Genomic DNA, 21975 nt, shown 5'->3' on the forward strand with positions numbered 1-21975 from the left:
TACACATCCGATAAGGGGTTGATATCAAGGATATACAAAGTACTGATTGAACTCCACAAGAAGAAAACATACAACCCCATCAAAAATGGGGCGATGAAATGAATAGAAACTTTCTCAAAGAAGAAATCCGAATGGCTAAAAGGCACGTGAGAAAATGCTCCACATCCTTAATCATCAGGGAGATGCAGATCAAAACCACAATGAGATATCATTTCATACCACAGAGACTGGCCCACATCCAAAAGAAAAAAAGCAACAGGTGCTGGCCCGGATGTAGTGAGAAAGGAACCCTCCTTCACTGCTGGTGGGAATGTTGACTGGTTCAGTTCTTTTGGAAAACAGTATGTACAATTTTCCAAAAATTAGAAATTGAGCTACCATTTGAGCCAGCAATACCATTCCTGAGAATACATTCCAGACAGGCAAAAAAGTATAGTCAAAGTGACATCTGCAATTGTTTGTTCATTGCAGCACTCTTTACAATAGCCAGAATCTGGAAAAAACCTGAGTGCCTGAGAACAGATGACTGGTTAAAGAAACTTTGGTACATCTACACAATGGAGTACTATGTAGCTCTTAGAAAAGACAAAGTCATGAAATTTACATAAAAATGGTACGACATGGAAAGTATCATGTTAAGCGAAATGAATCAGAAAGAGAGGGACAGACATAGAAAGTTTGCATTTATCTGGGGAACATAAAGTAACAAAATAGGAGACTAACACCCAAGAATCGCTGAGATTATTACTAGAAATTTTACTCCATGGCTTGGAGTTCAGGCACACACGCTAGGGGAAAAGGCAGCTCAGATAGAGAAGGGAGCACCAAATAAAGGGTGTTTGGAGGATCCTCCCAGGATGGGAGAAGCATGCTATAGCATGCAGACTACAGACCAAACATGATTGTCACCCATTACCTCTTTTGCAAACCACAACACTCAGTAAGAGAGAGAGAACAAAAGGGAATGCCCTGCCACAGAGGTGGGGTGGGATGGGGGGATGGGGAGTGGGAGGGATACTGGGATCCACGGTGGTGGGAAATGAGCACTGGTGGAGGGATGGGTATTTGATCATTGCATAACTGAAACCCAAGCACAAAAATTTGTAAGTCTACAACTGTACCTCATGATGTCTCACTAATAAAAAGAAAAAAAATGCACCCGGTTTTCAGAGAACTACACAGGTTTCTGGATGGGGAGGTCTAGATTACTGCATGCTTGATACAGCAGCATATCTCTTCAGGACTCTGATGATGAAAGTTAGCCTTTCTAAAAGCGCCCCACAGTGTGGAAATCATGCTGGCCTTCAGGTTAACATAAGAATGGCAGCAATGTCCCCACATCCACCATCTACTCCCAACATATCTGCTGCCTTGGATACATTTTATCCCAACATCTTAAATCTTTTTTTTTTTTGCTTTTTGGGTCACACCAGGCGATCCACAGGGGTTATTTCTGGCTCATGCACTCAGAAATTACTCCTGGCGATGCTTGGGGGACCATATGGGATGCTGGGAATGGAACCCGGGTCAGCCACATGCAAGGCAGACACCCTACCTGCTGTACTATCGCTACAGCCCCTTAAATCTTGTTCAGTGACACCCATCTCACTGCCTAGTGCACTGCAACATCTCCTCCTTAAGCCTTCCCCATGAGAGTCTACATAACTCCTTAAAATTAAGTATTGAATTAACGTTGCTTTATTACATTACATAGATTTCAGGTACCATCATAGTTTGACATGTATATGTGCTACATTATCATCTAAAGTAAGCTTAATTTCCATCCATACATAACTGTTAAATGGTCTGTAACATAGAGAATGATTTCTAAAGACACTTAATTTGTAATCAGGAAGTAATGCAGACATCAAACTATTCTGGCTTAATTAAGAAAACAGATTTTTGACAGCTACAAGTGGAAAGTTCTTGGGATGGGACGACCTTTAATAGCCCTAGACTTGGCAAAATTAAGAAGAAGTACTGCCAATTCTTAATTTTAAAACTAAGACCATATTTATGCAACATTTAAACAACTGGCTAATTCAGTAAACTATCACCCCAATTTAATTTGATGACATGCACATGAGCAGACCTTTAGTAACTAATTTACCTTCCAATCACTTGTCAAGATGTCGCAAGAATAGATTGACTTCTATTTCACACAACTGGAATTTAAATCATTGAATAGCTAAGTTTTGATGATTTTAAACTCTGCTTGAATTATGACTTTTAAATGTCTTACATTAATAGTTGTGGCCATATGAAGATTTCCTTTTAAACTTGATGCAACTTTGGACTTTCATTTTACTGACATTTCTCAAGAACAAGTATATATTAAGTTCTCATATGTACTTTACCAGGCTCTTATCTTATTCTCAGAAAATTGTACTTATACCTTATGCCTCTTTATTTTAGTTTATAATGCTAATCTCTTTCCTCCAATCTATGCTATACTGTTATGGAAAATGCTTTAAATAATATTTTATAACATGTTTTTTCTCCTCAATACTATCTGGAGAAATAATATAACTAGTAGTGTACTTGCCTTGCATACAGTGTGGGTTTGATCCCTGACACCCCATATGGTCTCTCAAGCTTGTTAGGAGTAGTCCCTGAGTACAGAGCCAGGAATAAACTCTGAACACTGTTGGATGTTGCCCAAAACTATCTCAACATTATATAGGGGAACAAATTTCATTATATACCTTTGAACTGAATATGAAAAATATAAAATGTGGACAGGCTTGAACCAAGGCAATACAAATGGGAGGTTTAGTTGCATTTAAGCAAATTTTTATACCTTCTCTGTGTCTCTTATTTTTTAAATCATGTATGTTTTATCTATATTTGTAGTTTTAATTTCATAGTTTCAATAAAACTCCAATTTCCTTAATTCTAGTAAAAGAAAGAATGATAAAATAAAGAAAGGGGTCAGGAGATAGGTCAAAGGGCTATAGCACATGCTTTGAATGTGAAAACCCTAGGCTCTATCCCTGTCACCAAATGGTCCTCCAATCACTGATGTGAGAGTAATTTCCCCCACACCAGTATTGCAAGGTGTGGCTCAAAGGCAAAATAAACAAAGCAGAAAAACAAAGCACTCTGTTTTTTAGGAAAAATAATGTCAAATTAGTTCAACTATCAGAACAATCACAATCTAATAATCTAATTTTGCCAACTTTAAAAAAGTCAAATTCAATTAAAAAATAAATACAAGACTAAGATACCAGTGCTTCAAACCTCTAAATATGAATAGACTTTCAACCAGCTATCCTGCTGAATAGCTGAGCACATGCTTTGCAGGCTGGGGTTCAATCCTCAACATCACATAGTCTCCTGAGCACCACCACTATGGACATCCGAATATGAGCTGGGTGTACTCCTAAAACCACAGGTGTGACTCAAAATTCATTAATTTAACCAACAAAAAACCCAAAGCAACTTTTCTAAATGAACTTTAAAGTCAAAGGACAGACATTTTATGCTTCATATAATTGTAAGAGAAATTGATTTGGTAATTTTATTACCAGAAAAAGTAAACCTTAAATCAATAAAGCCTTCTTAGAACTAAAGAACTCAGGTAACCCTAAGATAATTCTATTCTTTAATATAATATAATATAATATAAGATAATTCTATTCTATTCTTTAATATAATCCAATTATATTATATATAAAATTATTATATGGGCTGGAGCGATAGCACAGCGGTAGGGCGTTTGCCTTGCACGCAGCCAACATGGCCAACCCGAGTTCGATTCCTCTGCCCCTCTCGGAGAGCCCGGCAAGCTACCGAGAGTATCTCGCCTGCACGGCAGAGCCTGGCAAGCTCCCCGTGATGTATTCGATATGCCAGACACAGTAACAACAAAGTCTCCAATGGAGACATTACTGGGCCCGCCCGAGCAATATAATCCAAATTATAGTTAAAGGTTTAATAATACATCCCTCAGTAACTGATCAAGCAGATAAAACATCAATAAAAGGAGATTTGAACAGCACAATTAGCAAGTTTGATCTCTAACAGTCAGAGAACATTCACTTCTCCATGGGAAAATTATTATTTCTAAAATATAGGTGAATATAGGTAACAGTGAAAAGTGAGTTCTTTAAAACAGTTCCATTAAATGTAAAACAAAGTCATGCAACTCATTTTTTGAAAAAAAATTAAATTTTATAAGGTAGTTCACAATATTTGATTACATTTAATATTCAAACACCAATCCCTCGACCATTATACCTTCTCACAACCAAATTTGTGGTGCTTCCATCCCAAACACCAATCTCTGTCCCAAAGCACAACGGAAATAATATATTTTTTGTTGTCTATTATGAAAAACCACTGAAAATGTTCCAAGAAAGTATCCATAGAGGAAACAGTGTGATGATTGTTCTATTTTGGCAGGAGTCATTAAGACATTCTTTAGGATATCACTAACATGTTGTTAAAGGGTTGAGTGATGTGAGCTTTTGTATATATATCTAAAAATATGCATATATGCATAAATATTTCCCTCTATGATTTGTTGCCTACTATTTATACCACATCAAATGTGGTGTGATACATATAGAGAATGGATAAGGAGTGTCTTGTGATGCGTTGCGGCAGGGAGGTCCAGGAATACATTCACTCATCTGTGAGGCTCAGCCTGAGCATGTGGGGAGTGACCCTGAGCATGGCAGCAGTTGGGTTCTGGAGATTTTCGGCCACCAGGGCTGGGTCTCTTGGGATGGGGAGGGCTTTTACCCATCCCACTCTGGGGCACCCCAAGTGAAACAGCCTGGCGCGGAGTCCAGTGGAATGGCTATGGTGGGCATCATGTTGCTCACAACTCATTTAACAGAGAAACTGATAGCAAATGTGAATCTAGTATGAAAAACCACATAAACACATAAAATACCTAAAAAATTTAGTTGAAAAATTCATGACTAAAGTTATAAATATATATATAAGTAAATTGTAATAAGACTATTATAAAACTGTGAGTATAAACACTGGGTTGGGGAAGAAGGATTAGCCTTTTATTTACTGATTTCTTGGTTTGGGGGTCACACCCAGTGATGTTCAGGGATAACTCCTTTGTGTTCAGGAAGTACTTTTGGCAGTGATTGGGGGACCATGTGGGATGCCTGGGATCAAATCCAGGTCAGTTCCCCTCCAAGACAATAGCCCTATCTGCTATACTGTTTCTCTAGTCTCAGGATTAGCCTTTTAGAAACACTGACGATCCTTTGTTGAAAACCTTGAGGAAATTAAATTTTTGTTTAGATGTCATAATACCTATCATTTTATACAAGTTTAAAAACAGCGAATATAAATAAGGCATATTTCATAATTAATTTTTATATTATAAAATATTTCCTTAGAAATAGGATTACAACTAATAGGCTAATTATTTATTCTGGCAGTGCAAGGTTGGTTTAAAGTTGAAAATCAAGTAATATAGTGATACATCAATGCCATTTACTACATTAATAGATTAAAAGATAATAAGTACTTAATTGTATTAAATACAAGTAAAACTGTATTTATTTGTGATGAAAGGTCTTAGCAAACTAAAATTGGTTTAATTTTTATTCTCTCTACTCTTTCTATTCCTTCTTTCCCTCACTGCTTTTAATGTTGTTGTGACTCCTAGGGGTTGTTCACATGCCTGGATGTGGGGCTCACATAGTTTTTGGGGAAAAGGCCTCCCTAGTGTTGCTTAGGGTATCTGTGAAAATCTCCTGGTGACTCTCTACCAATTAAAGCAGAGGTTCACCATGTGGGCCCAAGGATGCGGTGCTGGTGGGGCTCAGCACTGTTTGGGAGTAGCCAGGCCATCCCAATAATGCATGGGAACCTCTGAGGCCACACCTAGTGGTGCTTAAGATGTCTCTAAGCTGCACCCTTGCAAAGCTTGGGGAACTATGTTATGCCAGGAGTTGAACTGGGCTTGGCTTTTTGTCTCTCTCTCTATCCTCTCTCTCTCTCTCTCTCTCTCTCTCTCTCTCTCTCTCTCTCTCTCTCTCTACCTCTCTCCTCTCTCTCCTCTCTCCCAAACACATCTCTCTTATCTCTCTTTCTCACTTTCTTTCTCTCTCTGGACTATGGTGCTCACTTTTTTTTTTTTAATGTTTTAGCTGCTTCAGTGCTGACTGAGGTTTGTACCCCTCTAGTTGTAACACTCATACACATCAATTATCAGGGCTTGCGTTTCTTAGCTGTGGTGCTGATAAATATTTTTTGTTGTACTTGCTAGGCATAATGCCTATTTCTGTGGTGATTATACACACCTGCAACAGTGTGACCAGTAATTGCCTGTGGTGCTGGGGATTGTTAAGGTAAGGTAAGGTAAAGACCCTCCCGTTGATCATCGATTTGCTCGAGCGGGCCCAGTAACGTCTCCATTGGAGACTTTGTTGTTACTGTGTCTGGCATATCGAATACTCTCGGTAGCATGCCGGGCTCTCCGAGAGGGGCAGAGGAATCGAACTCGGGTCGGCCATGTTGGCCGCGTGCAAGGCAAACGCCCTACCCTCTGTGCTATCGCTCCAGCTGGGGATTGTTAATAGACACAATTGCCAGGTACATATAGTAGAATGCCAGGATTTCACTCTGCATCTGGAAGAGCAAAGATTTGACTCTTGACCATATGCTTACATGGCAGTTGCTCTTAGGAAATGAAAAATTCTTCAAGGACCCCAAGTTGATTTTTTAATGTGGAAAAGATTATACCTTCAAATATTAACTAATGCCATCCCCCATCTAAAAAATTATGAGACATTCTAAAACTAATCCACAACAAGTCAAACATGCCCACTCTCATTGCTTCTAACCAATGTAAAGAGAGTACAAAATTTTGCTAAATTTGATAGCAAAGTCAAAATTACAATAATTACTTCTATATCCATGTTTTTATTAGCAACCAGGAAATGTAGTTTGCTCAAGTGGGCCCAGTAACATTGTGAGACTTGTTACTGTGTTTGGTATATCGAATACGTCACGGGTAGCTTGCCAGGCTTTGCTGTGAGGGCGAGATACTCTCGGTAGCTTGCTGGGCTCTCCGAGAGGTACAGAGGAATCAAAGGCGGAGAAATCTTACTCGGGTTGGCCTGGATGGCAACGTGCAAGACAAACTCTCTACCTGCTGTGCTATCACTCCAGCCACAGACTAAGGGATACAACTTTGAAATGGTTATACCCTGGAGGAATAGAAAGTTCTTTCTGACCTTGTAAGGACAGTTGTTTGCTGATTAGAAAACATAAGAGGTAAAGCAATAGAAAACATAGCAACATAATGCCACACCCATATATATCATAAAAATAATGGAAAGGAATAACTGCTTCACTCATGGTTGATAGGAAATGACTTTCTGTGTTCAAACTTTCGTTAATGGCACAGAAAGCACAGTTCTGAGTTCCTTCCCATTGAAAACGGTTTTCACTAGTGTAATTAAAACATCTCTTCTCTTGTTGGAAGCTTTATGTAACCCTTTAATAATCTACTTCCTTTTTGAAAACCTTGTCCTGATGCCTATTGTTTCTCTTCTGCAGAATATTCTGGCTCAGAGGGAATATTCTCTGGATGGGGCATTAATCCAATGATGCAACGAGAATTAAGAGCTGTTAAAATTCTTGTTCTCTTCAAATGACTACGTGTTCACAGAACTAAAAATGAATACTTAAAACCAGTTTAGGTTCAGTTTAAGGTGACCCTGGAGGCAGGACAGTGCAAGGATAAACTAGAAATCATCACTGCTATGGAGAATGAGGAATCTGGGAATCTTTAACGACTAACTCAGCCTAGGTCTACTCTCAGCATCAAGGAAAAAAACCTGGAAACCAGGGTTTCTCCCAGCCCTGAAGAAGGGATGGGATGGACTCCTTTCTACCAGGACATCTCTGTGGAAAATGAGGCTCAAAGTCACATCCAGTACAACCTGAAGACTCAAGGCCATCCAGTTCATCATGGGACATCTTATGGTCAGGCTGGGTAACTCTGACGTGCCAGAAAAGATTAATGCCATTATAGGTGTGTCTCCTGTCTTTATCCGACCCCCAGGACTTCACAGTAAATAATGGGGTATCCCAAATGGAGAGTTCTCTTAATCTTGCTGTGCTTATGCAAAAGAACAAGCCAGGTTTGTTAAGCTATCTGGCAAAATTTTAAAATGAAGGTGGAGAGGAAACCATATTTCTGTAACTTGCTTTCTGTAAGAATCAGATTCTGATTCTAGAGAGGTGATTGAATAAATGTATTCTAATCTTGATCTAAAAGATATCCCCTTTACATCTACACAATGTAGTACTATGTAGCTGTTAGAAAAGATGAAGTCATGAAATTTATATATAAGTGGTACTACATGGAAAGTATCATGCTAAGCGAAATGAGTCAGAAAGAGAGGGACAGACATAAAAAGACTGCATTCATCTGGGGAACATAAAGTAGCAAAATAGGAGACTAACACCCAAGAATAGCTGAGATGAATTTCAGGAGGTTTACTCCATGGCTTGGAGGCCAGCCACACACGCTAGGGGGGAAGGCAGCTCAGAGAGAGAAGGAAGCACTAAATAAAGGGTGTTGGGAGCATCTTCCCAGGGTGGAAGATAGATGCGTGCTGAGAGTAGACTATAGACCGAACATGATTGCCACTCAATGTCTCTTTTGCATACCACAGCACCCAAAAGGAGAGAGAGAGAAAAGAAAATGCCCTGCCACAGAGGCAGGGTGGGATGGGGAGGGGATAGGGGGTGGGAGGGATACTGGGATCCGTGGTGGTGGAGAATGGGCACTGATGGAGGGATGGGTGTTTGATCATTGTATAACTGAAACCCAAGCCCCAAAATCTGTAAGTCTACAACTGTACCTCATAGTGTTTCACGAATAATAATAAAAAAACGTGGTTTACTGGCTGTAGGTAAACAGCATAGTATATAAAGAATCTCAATGTTGTACATTATGTCACTATACTGGTCAGGGCTTTGTAAGCCAGGGGGAACCTCAGCTCAAAGTGCAGAATCAATTGCTTTCCCCCAACCTGTCAATTGGCTACAGTGCCAAGAGTGGACAACTAAACTGGTTTTCAAAGATAGAAAGATGAAATTAGCAAACATATTTTCTGGAGTAGGGGTCATCCCCAGCTTAGGGATTACTCCTGGCTCTGCACTAAAGATTCATTCCTGGCATGTTTAGGTCCATATGGGATGCTGGGAATTGAACTCAGGTTGGCAGTGTGCAAGGCAAGCATCTTTCCTACTGTACTCTCTGGTCCCAGCAAACTTTTTTTTTGTAATGGGCTGAAAAGTAAATTTTTTATACTTTGGAGGTCATACATTTTCTGGTAATGACTCAATTCTGTCACTGTAAGACAAAAGTGGTCACAGGCAATATGTAACCAAATAATGAATGATGACTGTGTTTCAATAAGCCTTTACTTTCAAAATAGGCAGCAGGCTTGACTTGACCCATAGGTTGTAGTTTTCTGACCTGTAACATACTAGTAAGAGGAATCATTTGGGTATATGTTCTGCATAAGCCTTTTGGTTTATGAGAAGCAGGATTCGTATACCATCAAAATACTAGATTCATCTCAATGTATAGCATCAATAGCTGATAGATTGATTCTTAAATATTCATACAAAAATATGTTCTCTACAACAGAACATATATGTGAATCATAGCTGGAGGTGGTAACATGGATGAATCTTGACAACAATGTTAAGAAAAGGGAGCTGAGCATTGAGGGAAAAAGCAGGATAATCTCTTTTGAATAAAACTCGAAGTGACAAGACTAAGAAAACATTTTTAGTCACATACAAAGTGGCCTTAAATATAGCTGTGGCTGGTTCCGGAGGTCTTCAGCTGCCGGGGTTCTGCTTGAGGTGGGGAGGGAGACTCAACCTGCCCCCCTCCAAGGGGCCCCGGTGTGGACAGCCAGGTGTGGGGGCAGGAGACTCTGTGTTATTCTCTTCTGAGAGCTTGGTTTTATAGTCTCTGGCTCTTGGTGGTTGATGGGATTGCACGGCGGAGCCAGGGTCAGTTGGTGGTTGTAACGCCTAGCTACTGGAAGATGGAGGATGAGCCTCACAAATCGAGGAACCAGCAGAGAAACCCAGGTGTACGGGTTGAGATCTCCAAGCCTGCTCGGATTGGGACTGGGCCTCCTTCACCCAGATGCCCCATCTTCCAGTAGCTAGACTTTACATCCACCAACTGCCCCCAGCTCTGCTGTGTGATCCCATCAATGGCCAAGACCCAGAGACTATAAAACTGAGCTCACAGAAGCTCGCGGCCACATCTGTGGCCGTGAGACCTCTTGTTATCTAGTTCTTGCTCTCAGAGAACCCCGCAGGCTACTGAGAGTATCATGCTTGCACGGTAGAGTCTGGCAAACTCCCCGTGGCTTAGTCAATATGCCAAAACCCAGTAACAATGATGGGTCTCATTTCCCTGACCCTGAAAAAGTCTCCTATGTGGGACTGGCTAAAATCTCAGGGCTAGGGTGAATGGAGACGTTACTGGTGCATGCTTGAGGAAGTTGATGAACAGGATGACAGTGACAGTGATACAGTGATACAAATTGGTAACACTAAATTGAGAAATACTAGACTGATAAACATTAAATACAAGGTTGCTTTAATCTCTTCAGGGAAGAAGACAACACAAGTCCTCTAAGGCCACACCATCTTACTAAAGAGAAAGTATCTCATGCCATAAGAGCAATGGGCATGTCATTTGAGAGTAAGGACTAAATTCAGGAGACTTTGAATATAGATATTAAGACATGGGAAGATTGATAGACCTAATGAATCACTTTATTTATTTATTTTCATTTTACATGCTCTAATGAATCACTTTAATTGTTGTCAACAATCTGGGGCTCTTTTACAGTTTTTTTGAGTACTGCCAAACATAGTAACAACAAGTCTCACAATGGAGACATTACTGCGCCCGCTTGAGCAAATTGATGAATGACGGGAGGACAGTGCAGTGCAGTGCAGTGCAGTTAAAATATTAAAGAAAATGAGAGAAAAAGGTATTTAAGGACTTTTGAGTAATCTAATTAACTAAAATTAAAAATCTACAGGAAGTGTTTTACACAAAAGTCACTATTGTACTAATTTACACAAAAGTCACAAAAATTCACAGTTGATTAATGTGTTTTGTCATTATAATAATGAATATATTAGAGTGATATTATTACATAATAAAGAACAAATGTTTGGCATCTTCTAATTTGTAACTACTTAGAACCAGAAAGTTAGGGAGTGTTGTGGTTCAAGGTGGTTAAGAACTTCGGTTCAAATCCTAAGTGATCCTTCGCAATATTCTAATTGTTCCTCAGGCTAGTTCTAATTTATATAATGAGAGTAACAATATTTATTTAAGATTTTTTTTCATACTTACTCGCTTTTTTTTGGCTTACTGTCTATATGCCAAGTATACAATAAAAACATGACCAAATGTGAAAAATAATGATACAAAAGTTCCTAGGAATAATTGTGACTTTAACTGGTAATATTTTTAAACAATATCTTGATCTGCTTATCTTTTACAAATGAAACTATTATTTGTGTTTCTGCTTTGTTTTATTGGTAGTACTCTTCTGTCATTTTAAAGAAACATTAGATAGTACTATCATACCTACTTAATATTTCTACTTTTTTCTTAAAGAATTTCGAAAAGGAAAGTTCCTTGAAAAACACTATTATTTCACAAAACATGTCATAATTTAGTGATTTGAGTTGTATTATGAAAGGTGGGGAAATGAACATCCCAGGGCCAGAGAGAAAGCTTAATTGACTGAGTGCACACTTTACATGTGAATGAATCCCAGTTCATTCCCTAGCACCATATGTTCCCCAAACACACCTGAGTAGCCACAAACAACAACAACAAAAGTCAAGCTATAATCTCCAGAGCAACCTCCCAGCACACAGATAGCTTTGCCCCTTAGCAACATTGGATATAGATCCAAACCGCATCTCTGAAAACAAACAAACAAACAAACAAAGAACACCCATGAAAAGCTGAACACCAAACAACACCAATACCTTATTCCTAACCACCTGCAAGCAAAATTCAGTAAAACATGAGATGAGGGTTTACATGCATCCAAGTTCTTTTACATGCATCTAAGTTCTGAGTACTGATTATTGATCACCTTCTAGTGATAAACTAAGTCATAATAAAAAATAAAATGGATAAAAGGGAACTTCTACAAAGGAAGGAAGACTGTCACTGTTGGAAGTAAATTGTTTCAATTAACTCTCCATCCAACTCTAATTGAACTGATAATAGTTGCATTTCCTGTTTTGTTTTTCATTAGGTACATTTAGTTCTTAATTGTTCAATACGCCCCCCCCATCTCCTATTTAATATGAAGAACGATAAGGTCATGCCTTAACTACCTAAATAGCGATTACTTTAGGATTTTGAATACATACATTGCCTTGGGAGAAAAAAATAACCTTCAAGGTGAAATCTGAAATATTGCCTTTAAATTATTAATTATATTTTATGGAGAAACTATTTCAATCTTACCTGACTTTAGAATTAGATTGTTTAATGCTTGGGGCTATATACAGCTACTCTAAGAAACTAAGTTTGGAAACATTTTCAATGAAGAAAATGGAAATGTTACTTCTTACAAAGTCCGACACTTTCCCTAATTAGCTAAAGAAGTGATCTATTGAAATATTTTACTGGTAAATACCAAGTGCCTATTTGCAAGGGATACTATGTTTTACAAGAGAAACAGTACTTCTGAAGATGTAAAAGTCTGCAAATTTTAAGGGAAGTAGGTTGTAGAGTAAGAGATGTAAATAGATCACTTCTTTTAAAAAAATATTTGTTTTCATTAATATGCTCTTTTTATGTAGGTTTTCATATATAAATCTAACGATCTGTCACTGTCACTGTCCTCCCGTTGTTCATCGATTTTTTCGAGCGGGCCCAGTAACATCTCCATTGGAGACTTTGTTGTGACTGTGTTTGGCATATCGACTATGTCACGGATAGCTTGCCAGACTCTGCCGTGGGGGCGAAATACTCTCGGTAGCTTGCTGGGATCTCCGAGAGGGGCGGAGGAATCGAACTCGGGTCAGCCATGTTGGCTGCATGCAAGGCAAACGCCCTACCCACTGTGCTAAGATTCGAATGTGCATGGAACACCAGGAATTTCTTGTCAAAGAAGTAATTCATCAGAAAAAAATTAATAACACAATTATATTTTTACAAGTAGTAAATACTTTCACAGCATCCTTCAAATGAAAATAAGTGGAACTAAAATCAAGTTTTTACAAAATTAAAACACACAGATACATTTACTCATAGAAAATAAAAAGTTTCATTTAATGATAATTCAAGCAGTTTCTTAAAACTTTTTTAAAATGTGGGGGCCAGTGAGCTAATGCAGTGGGTAAGGATAAGGTGCTTGCCTCACATATGGTTGACCTGGATTCAACCCCCAGTGCCTCATATGGTCCCTTGAGACTGCCAGGAGTGATCACTGTGCACAGAGCCAGGTGTAAACCCTGAGCACTATTGAGTGTGGCCCCAAACAAACAAACACAAACCTTTTAAGAATAAATGACTTTGACCCAGACAACTCATACAGGAGGTAAGGCCCTCACCTTGCATGTGGCAGACCTTACTTAGTTCAAATCCCCAGAACCATGTATGATGCCTTATACCACCAGGAGTGCTTCATGAGCATTGCCAAAATACTAGCTCACTAACTTATTAAGGATAGCTGTTTGATTGTTTGCTTCATTTTGTTGACATAGCAGGCAGTGCTCACAGCTTATTCTTGACTGTGTGCACAGGGATCAGCCTTGGAGGGCTCAGGGATTATATGGGGTGTTGGGGATCAAACCTAGGTTGGCTGCATGCAAGGCAAATGCACTACCTCCTGTACTATCACTCCAGCCATAACTAAAAGATCTTAAAGTGTGTTTACTTTTGGGGAATAGTGTAGACAGAAGTCAATTCAACCTCACTCTGATGGGATAATCATAATAAAAGTGAATCAAATGACTGCAATGTCTGCATCTCTCAGAGAAAATATGGTCTTATGTGGACTAAATTAGAAACATAATCATCACGCAGTTTATTACCTCTCAATGATGAACTGTGGATAAATACGATAAGTAGAAAAATCCAAGAGCATAACAGTAAGTAAAGTGAAAAATAAACTTAGAGAAAGTTAAGTGTCCAGCAATAATTTACATAAGAGACTCGAACTTCACCCCACAAGATTGAGAAATGATTATGATGGCTGCTTTCTATTTAGTGCTTGCAATATAATAGACATTTGATCAAGAGCTTCAAATTCATTTTGACATCTTTTGAGTCTCCTGATAGCACCAATAGCAATTACTACTGTTATCAGCTTATTATAGAGGAAGAAACTGAGATCAAGGAAAACTAAATGTACTTGCATTGAAGTTAAAGCTAAGTAACTGAATGAGCTAGATATTGAACTTAGGTTCTGATTTCAGAGCACATTTGCCACCTTTTTCAGTAGTTCTTGAGGAAGGGAAGATTGAAAGATTCCCAGGGTAAGAAACTCTGCAGTGAGATTGGAATTAAGCATCACGTACTAATATTTTCTTGATAAGTTTGATTTAAGGATGAGCTAACAATATCTTTACTCTCTTGGTGAAGATAGGTACATATAAAAGATCTGATAGGAAGTATTTTCTATTATAATTTAGATAGCACTGTAGCACTGTAGCACTGTCCTCCTGTTGTTCATTGATTTGCTCAAGCAAGCACCAGTAACGTCTCCATTGTGAGATTTGTTACTGTTTTTGGCATATCAAATATGCCACAAAAAGCTTCCCAGGCCCTGCCATGTGAGCAGGACACTCTCAGTAGCTTGCCGGGCTCTCCGAGAGAAAGGGAGGAGTTGAACCCGGGTCAGCTGCATGCAAGGCAAGTGTCCTACCCGCTGTGCTATCGCTTCAGTAAGTCAAATAAATAATTTCTGGAAAGCTCCATCTGTTATGAATTTCTGTCGAGTTTTTTAGTCCTTAGAAAACTCAACAAGAATATCAGAATAAAGCTATCCCAAAAGAATTCATTTTAGAGAAGCTGTGAAATAAGTGTGAGACTATTGCTAGGTTAATTATTGTAGTCATTTAAGAAAATAATAGAATATTTATGCAACATAATGAATAAAAATCATAAAAGTACTAATTGGCAGATGTAGACTATAAATTGCATATATAGTAATTATTCCTGTATTTTTAAGATCACCCAAGAAATAAATACACCAAATGCTGGTGTCAAGTTGATGGGATATTTTCTCTAATTATGAGCTTAAATGATGTAATTAAATTACATACAGAATAGAAAAAATTTAAAAAAAGGAAACCAAAACAGAAAAGCTTTAATATATTTGGAAAAGACATTTAAAACATGTAATCGGTAGTTTCTTGACCTGTAGCTGTGATTGATAATTGTGAAGAAGGAACGGAAGATTATTCATAATGATTCTGGAAAATTTAAAGGCACTCTCCAAATAAAAAAGAGGTGAAACAAGCTTGGGATGAAGATAATTCAGTTCAGCTTAGACATGTTGAGTGTTGCAAAGAACCCAAGCACTTAATTCAAGGAAAGAAAGATTTTTGGGAGAAGAAAATGTTATGCTTTTGTTCTATACTGAAAATCCTTGTGCACTGGGTGATTTTTTGGAGAGGAAATCATATGTGGCAGTGCTCAGGGGCTGTTCTTGGGTCTGTGCTCTGAAGTCACTTCTTTTTTTTTTTTTCCTCTTTTTGGGTCACACCGGCGAGGCCCAGGGGTTACTCCTGGCTCTGCGCTCATGAATTACTCCTGGTGGTGCTCAGGAGACCATATGGAATGGCGGGAATTGAATCCGGGTCAGCCACACGCAAGGCAAATACCGTACTTGCTGTGCTACTGCTCCAGCCCTCTGAGGTCATTTCTGAGGGTGCTGTAAGTACTATATGGTGCTGGGGATCAAGTCCAGGCTTCCTGTTATAAAAAGTATGTACTCCAACCCATTGAGTTATTCTCCAGGTCTCTGATACTTTGTGATTTTATACTGATATTTTGAACACAACTTGGTGTTGGTAATTATAATAGTGCGCTGTCCTGCTAATGTTTATGGTTGCAGCTCTCAAAGTGACTCTAATTGTTCAAGGAAAAGATCCCAGAGAGAAGAGTCATAGGTAGAACCTTTAGATACTGAAGTAGGAGAACAGGTTGGAGGTGATATTAGAGATAAGGAGTTTATTTCTGAAGACACTACACCTTTTCTAAATTATTGAGAACATTGTATATGGAGCTAGACTCTAAACTTAAGACTTATTTAGGGTCAGAGTGAAAGTATAGTAAGCAGGGCTTTTGCCTTTCATGTGACATGCTGGGGTTTGATCTCAAACATCCTATAAGTTTACCCAACCCGAGTTCAAGAGTGATCCCTCCAGTTCAGGAGTGATCCCTGAATACAGAGTCAGGAGTAATCCCTGAATAACCTGGGGTGTGGCTCCCCAACAACAACAAAACAAAACAGAAAGAGTGATATTTATTTAGAATTAAAACTAAGAGAGGTAGTAAGAAAGAAATTAGAATGGCAGCCATTAAGTTCTGGGTTGAAAATCTGAGAGAATAGTGGTATTACCAAATGATTAATGGAATAGAAATAATGAACAGATTTCGGGGGAAATAACGATGATATTGAATTTTGAGTCTCAAGTGTCCATAATGCACTGAAGGTGAATTAGTTGGTTAGTCAGCCAATGATCTTATTTAGGAACTTAAAAGGGAGATCAGGGCCAGAAGCAAAGAACAATGTACCTATGGTGATGAAAATAAGTTCCAGAAAGAATAAGTCAAACAGCATAGGCTACCACCAAAAATGCCAAGAGAGAGGAGGCCACTGAATTGGTTTGGGAAGGGTCTTTGATCTTTTGTTCAGGATCAAATGTCCAAATATAGTGGGTTGAGTAGGGAAGGGGTGGGCGAGATGAGTAACTAGGGCAGAGACAGACAATTCTTTTAAGAATGTTAGAGGAGACCAGAGTGATAGTACAGTGGGTGTTTGCCTTCACAGGGACAACCTGGATTTGATCCACAGCATCTCAAATGATGCCCCAAGTAGCCACGAGTAATTTTATTTACTTCTCAATGATGAAGGGTGAATATATATGGTAGGCAGGGAAATCCAAGGGTATGACAGTAAGTAAAGTGAAAAATGAGTGGTAAACTTAGAGAAAGTTAAGTGCCCAGCAATAATAAACATAAGAGACTTGAACTTCACCCCACAAGATTGAGAAATGATTATGATGGCTGCTTCCTATCTAGTACTTGCAATATAATAGACATTTGATTAAGAACTTCAAATTCGTTTTGTCATCTCTTGAGTCTCCTGATAGCACTGGATAGAAATTACTATTGTTATCAGCATGTTATACAGGAAGAAACTGAGGTCAAGGGAAACTGCAAGTAATTTCTGAGTGCAGAGCCAGGAGTAAACCCTGAGCACTGCAGGGTATACCCCCATCATTCCCCCACACCCCCCCCAACCAACATGAAAAGAAAAATGTTGTTAGATAAAAGCCATTGAATCTTTTAGGCTGGGGTAATTACCAAGATTGTGGGCTGTAGGAAATAAGTTTAAGAAGAAGATGGTTGATAACAGATCAATATGGAAATAATGGATAAATTATGTCTTAGATAAGGTTTTAGGATTATAGGGTTGGGTGGATTTTCATGGAAATAATAGGAATACCAACATATAAGTGCTTTGCCAAGAATTATTATTTTTTTATGTAGTAGTACTGCTATTTATTCAGCCACTGATTAGCTGATTGAATTGGGCATGAACTCCATCTTACATTTTTTTTCATTTTTTATAATTTTATTTATTTAATCACCATGAGACCAGTTACAAAACTTTTGGGTTTAAGTCTCAGTCATACAATGAAACACCCGTCCCTTCACCAGTGCCCATTCTCCACCCCCAAAACTCCAATATACCTCCATCCCACACTCTCCCCCTACCTGTAGGGCAGATGATTTCTCTCTCTACTTTGATTATGTTCAATATTTTGACACCAGGCACACCATTATTATTTGGGATTTTACCCCAACATTCAGATCTGCTGAAAAAGCAACAGTAGACAATTTGTTTTCTATTGCTGGTTATGAATAACATATGATGTTGCATAGCTGCAGTAGTGGCTGCGTGATTTTGAAATTCCAAAATTTTAACAATTATCTAGATCTCCAAACCTGCTCAGATTGGGACTGGGGTCTCCTCCACTCAGATTCCCCATCTTCCAGTATGTAGGTGTTACACCCACCAACTGCCCCTGGCGCCATGTAATCCCATCAACCGCCAAGACCCAGATACCATAAAACCCTGCTACCAGAAGAGAACAGCACAAGAGTCTCCTTCCTCCATGCCTGGCTGTCATCACTGGGGCCCCTTGGAGGAGGGTGGTGAGTTTCCCTCCCCACCTCGAGAAGAGCCCCGACAGTTGAAGACCTCCGGTTCCAGCCACAGTCATGCTTAAGACCACTCTCCACATGTTTGGATAAACCTCACACATGAAGGAACTGGCAGAGGAACCCAGGTGTGCGGGACCTGGGGCGTAGATCTCCAAGCCTACTCGGATTGGGACTGGAACCTTCTCCACCCAGATCCCCCATCTTCCAGTATGTAGGTGTTACACCCACCAACTACCCCTGGTGCCATGTAATCCCATCAATGGCCAAGACCCAGAGTCTATAAAACCCTGCTCCTGGAAGCATGCAGCCGCATTTGTGGCCACGCAACATCTTATTATCTAGTTATTACTCTAGAGAACCTGGCAGGCTACCAAAAGTTTCCTGCCCACACAGCAGAGTCAGGCAAACTCCCCGTGGCGTGTTCAATATGCCAAAAACCAGTAACAATGATGGGTCTCATTCTCCTGACTCTGAAAGAACCTCAAATGTGGCACTTTTTAAAATCTCAGGGCTAGGATGAAGGATACATTTCTGGGGCCTGCTCAAGGCAATCGATGAACAACAGGATGACAGTGATACAGTGAAATCTGGAAGGATTTCTGCAAAAACCTGCTGGGTTCAGAGATTTGTTCTTGAGTCTCTTGGATCATGGCCGTTAAGCAGCTTGATCAGGAGCCAGAGAGGCCATTCGTGGGTAACAACTCGGGGTCTTGTTGGGATGGGGAAGAAAGGGCCAGCTCCAACCCCATTCCTTGAGGCCCCACATGTCTCCTCACTGCGGGCCCAAACCTGACTGTCCAGTGGCCTCTGGCAGATGGCAGTCACTGAGTCACCAAGAAGAAGCAGGTGCTGGGACAGCACCCTTTGCCCCCTTGGGTGGCCCAGTGATAGAAACCTACTGCGGGGCGCGGCTGCAATTCTGCCAAAAGCCGAAATTTCGAGATTTGTTTCTGAGTCTCTGGGATCATGGCCATTAATCAGCTTGATCATGAGCCAGAGAAGCTGTTTGTGGGCGGGGATTCGGGGTCTCATTAGGATGGGGAGGAAAGGGCTGGCTCCACTCCCATCCCATGAGGCCCTGTGTGTCTTGTCACTGTGAGCCCAAACCTGACTGTCCAGTGGTCTCTGGAGGATGGCGGCCACCAGGCCACCAGGCGGAACAGGTCAAGGCCAGAAACCTATTCCTACTTGGGGTGGCCCAGCGCCATTAACCTACTGCAGGGACTGGATGCATTTCTGCCAAAAGCTGCTGGGTTCCGAGATTCGTTTCTGAGTCTCTGGGATCATGGCCATTAAGCAGTTCAATCAGGAACGAGAGAGGCCATGCCTCCAATTATATAGCTGAGCCCGAGGTAGTTTATGGGTGTGTCTCCCACATACCTAACTTTTGGCCTTTTACTTTCTTGGTAAACTTTGCCCCAAGTTTTTGGGGTCTGGCCAAAGGCACAGCAGCAATTTTGGGATATCTGGAAGTCTGAAGGCGCCATCAGGTACTGATGTGCTTGCCTCACAGGTACAGATTGACCTGCTGGCGGCACCGTACCCCTGCCAAGAATTATTAAAGCAAGAGTTCTTTTTATCATTTTCTCCATCCATAACATCTTGGATGGAGATGTTAAAATTGTATTGGCATTGTTCCAGAAAACTAATTAACGATTTTCAACTTAATAAGTTCTTACCCCTCTTTATCCTGAGCTAGCTATTGAAGTTACCCAAGTAAGGAGCAACTTTATTGCTAATGAACTCCTAAAGTTCCAATTGTTTGTTCCTTCTGCCTCTAAAATACCTAAAAATCTTTTGGTAGTGGAAGCTTGCTTTTTCTGAGATGCTGCAGTTCCTCCAGTATGAATGTTCCATGGAAATTATAATTTAAGTATGAAAATCAAACTGTCTTCCAAAAAATTCGGCAGATTTTTTTTTTGTGTGTGTGGGGGAGGGTTTTTTGAGTCACACCTAGAAATGCTCAGAAATTACTCCTGACAATTCCTGGGGGATCATATGAGATGCCTGGGATCGAATTCAGGTCAGCTGCAATCAAGACAAATGCCCTATCTGCGGTACTATTTCTCCACCCCTTTTTGTTTTGTTTTGTTTTGTTTGTTTTAATATTTAAAACAGCAATAGAAAAAGAATTCTTTATATTTACAGAGATTTTGAAACACATATTATGTTATTTTTAATAAATTTACCCAAACCTTCATTTTTTAATTTAAAAAAATCAGGAGGGCTGAAGTAACTGTTCCAAGGCCATAGAATTAGTCAATAACACAATGGTAGCTAGAAACAAGGCAACCTGGATAAATTTCTACTATGTCATCCAGTGCCAAACAGTTAGTACTTCACATAAAGTAAATGTAATGCTTTTGGTTTTTTTCAATTATTTTCATCTAAAAGTATATTTAGGGCTGGAGCGATAGCACAGCGGGTAGGGCGTCTGCCTTGCATGCAGCCAACATGGCCGACCCAAGTTCGATTCCTCCGCCCCTCTCGGAGAGCCCGGCAAGCTACCGAGAGTATTCGATATGCCAGACACAGTAACAACAAAGTCTCCAATGGAGACGTTACTGGGCCCGCTCGAGCAAAAGTATATTTGTACTATTTTGGCATTTGTTCTCAAGAAGTGGGCCCATTCTTTCATTGTTGTGGATAATATGAGTGAATCTACTGAAAATTTTACTACCTACACATGTGACAGGACCTGAATGCTGGACTCTCATAAACCAATTATAAATGGTTTTATATTGAAATTGTCTCTTTTGTCAAGAAAATTAATTTGAGGGACTTTTTTAGTTTTAATATTTACATGGAATGAGTGAACCATGTCCTGAGTAGTACATAAGTATTAAGACATAAAAATAAAGGCAAACAAACTCATTTTAAAATTTGTATATTATTTGTCTCAGAATTTGTTTGGTTCTACTTTTATATATTTAAATATAAAACATATGAAAAGGGTCTTTTGAAATTGAGCCTGTAAGATTTTCTTAGAAGGGGAGGTTCTTCATGTGTCACTTAAATTAAACATGACATGAAATTTCCAGAGTGGAAACTTGAGCTTTTTGGGAAGTGTTAGCATTTGATTGAAGGGACAAATAAATCAGAGTTTTGGAAAGCTTATAGGTCTTATCAAACTTTATTTACTCTGTTGATGGTGGCAGCATGCAAAGCAAATTAAGATGTGTCTCTACTGATACGCAAATCCCATGATATTTTTTTCACATTTTTCCCCCTGTGGTAATAGCCCTACTTATTAATCTTGGGTTGAAGCTATTTTGCTTCAAAACTGAAAGTTGTCTCTTTTGCACGGATCTTTGTTTTTCATTTGATATTTTTTGTTGGTGATAGAGATGGAATGCAACACAACAAAACAAACTGATACTCATTGATGAATACATTATATTTAAGGGCATTTCTTCAAAGACAAGACCTAGATGAAGTGTATAATAATAATAAGGAATGGGTTAGTCTAACTTTAGCAATTATGTCGGTAGAAGCATGCTTAAATTATA

This window comes from Sorex fumeus, unplaced genomic scaffold, assembly GCF_029834395.1.
Source record: "Sorex fumeus unplaced genomic scaffold, SorFum_2.1 ptg000035l, whole genome shotgun sequence".
Taxonomy (NCBI): Eukaryota; Metazoa; Chordata; class Mammalia; order Eulipotyphla; family Soricidae; genus Sorex; species Sorex fumeus.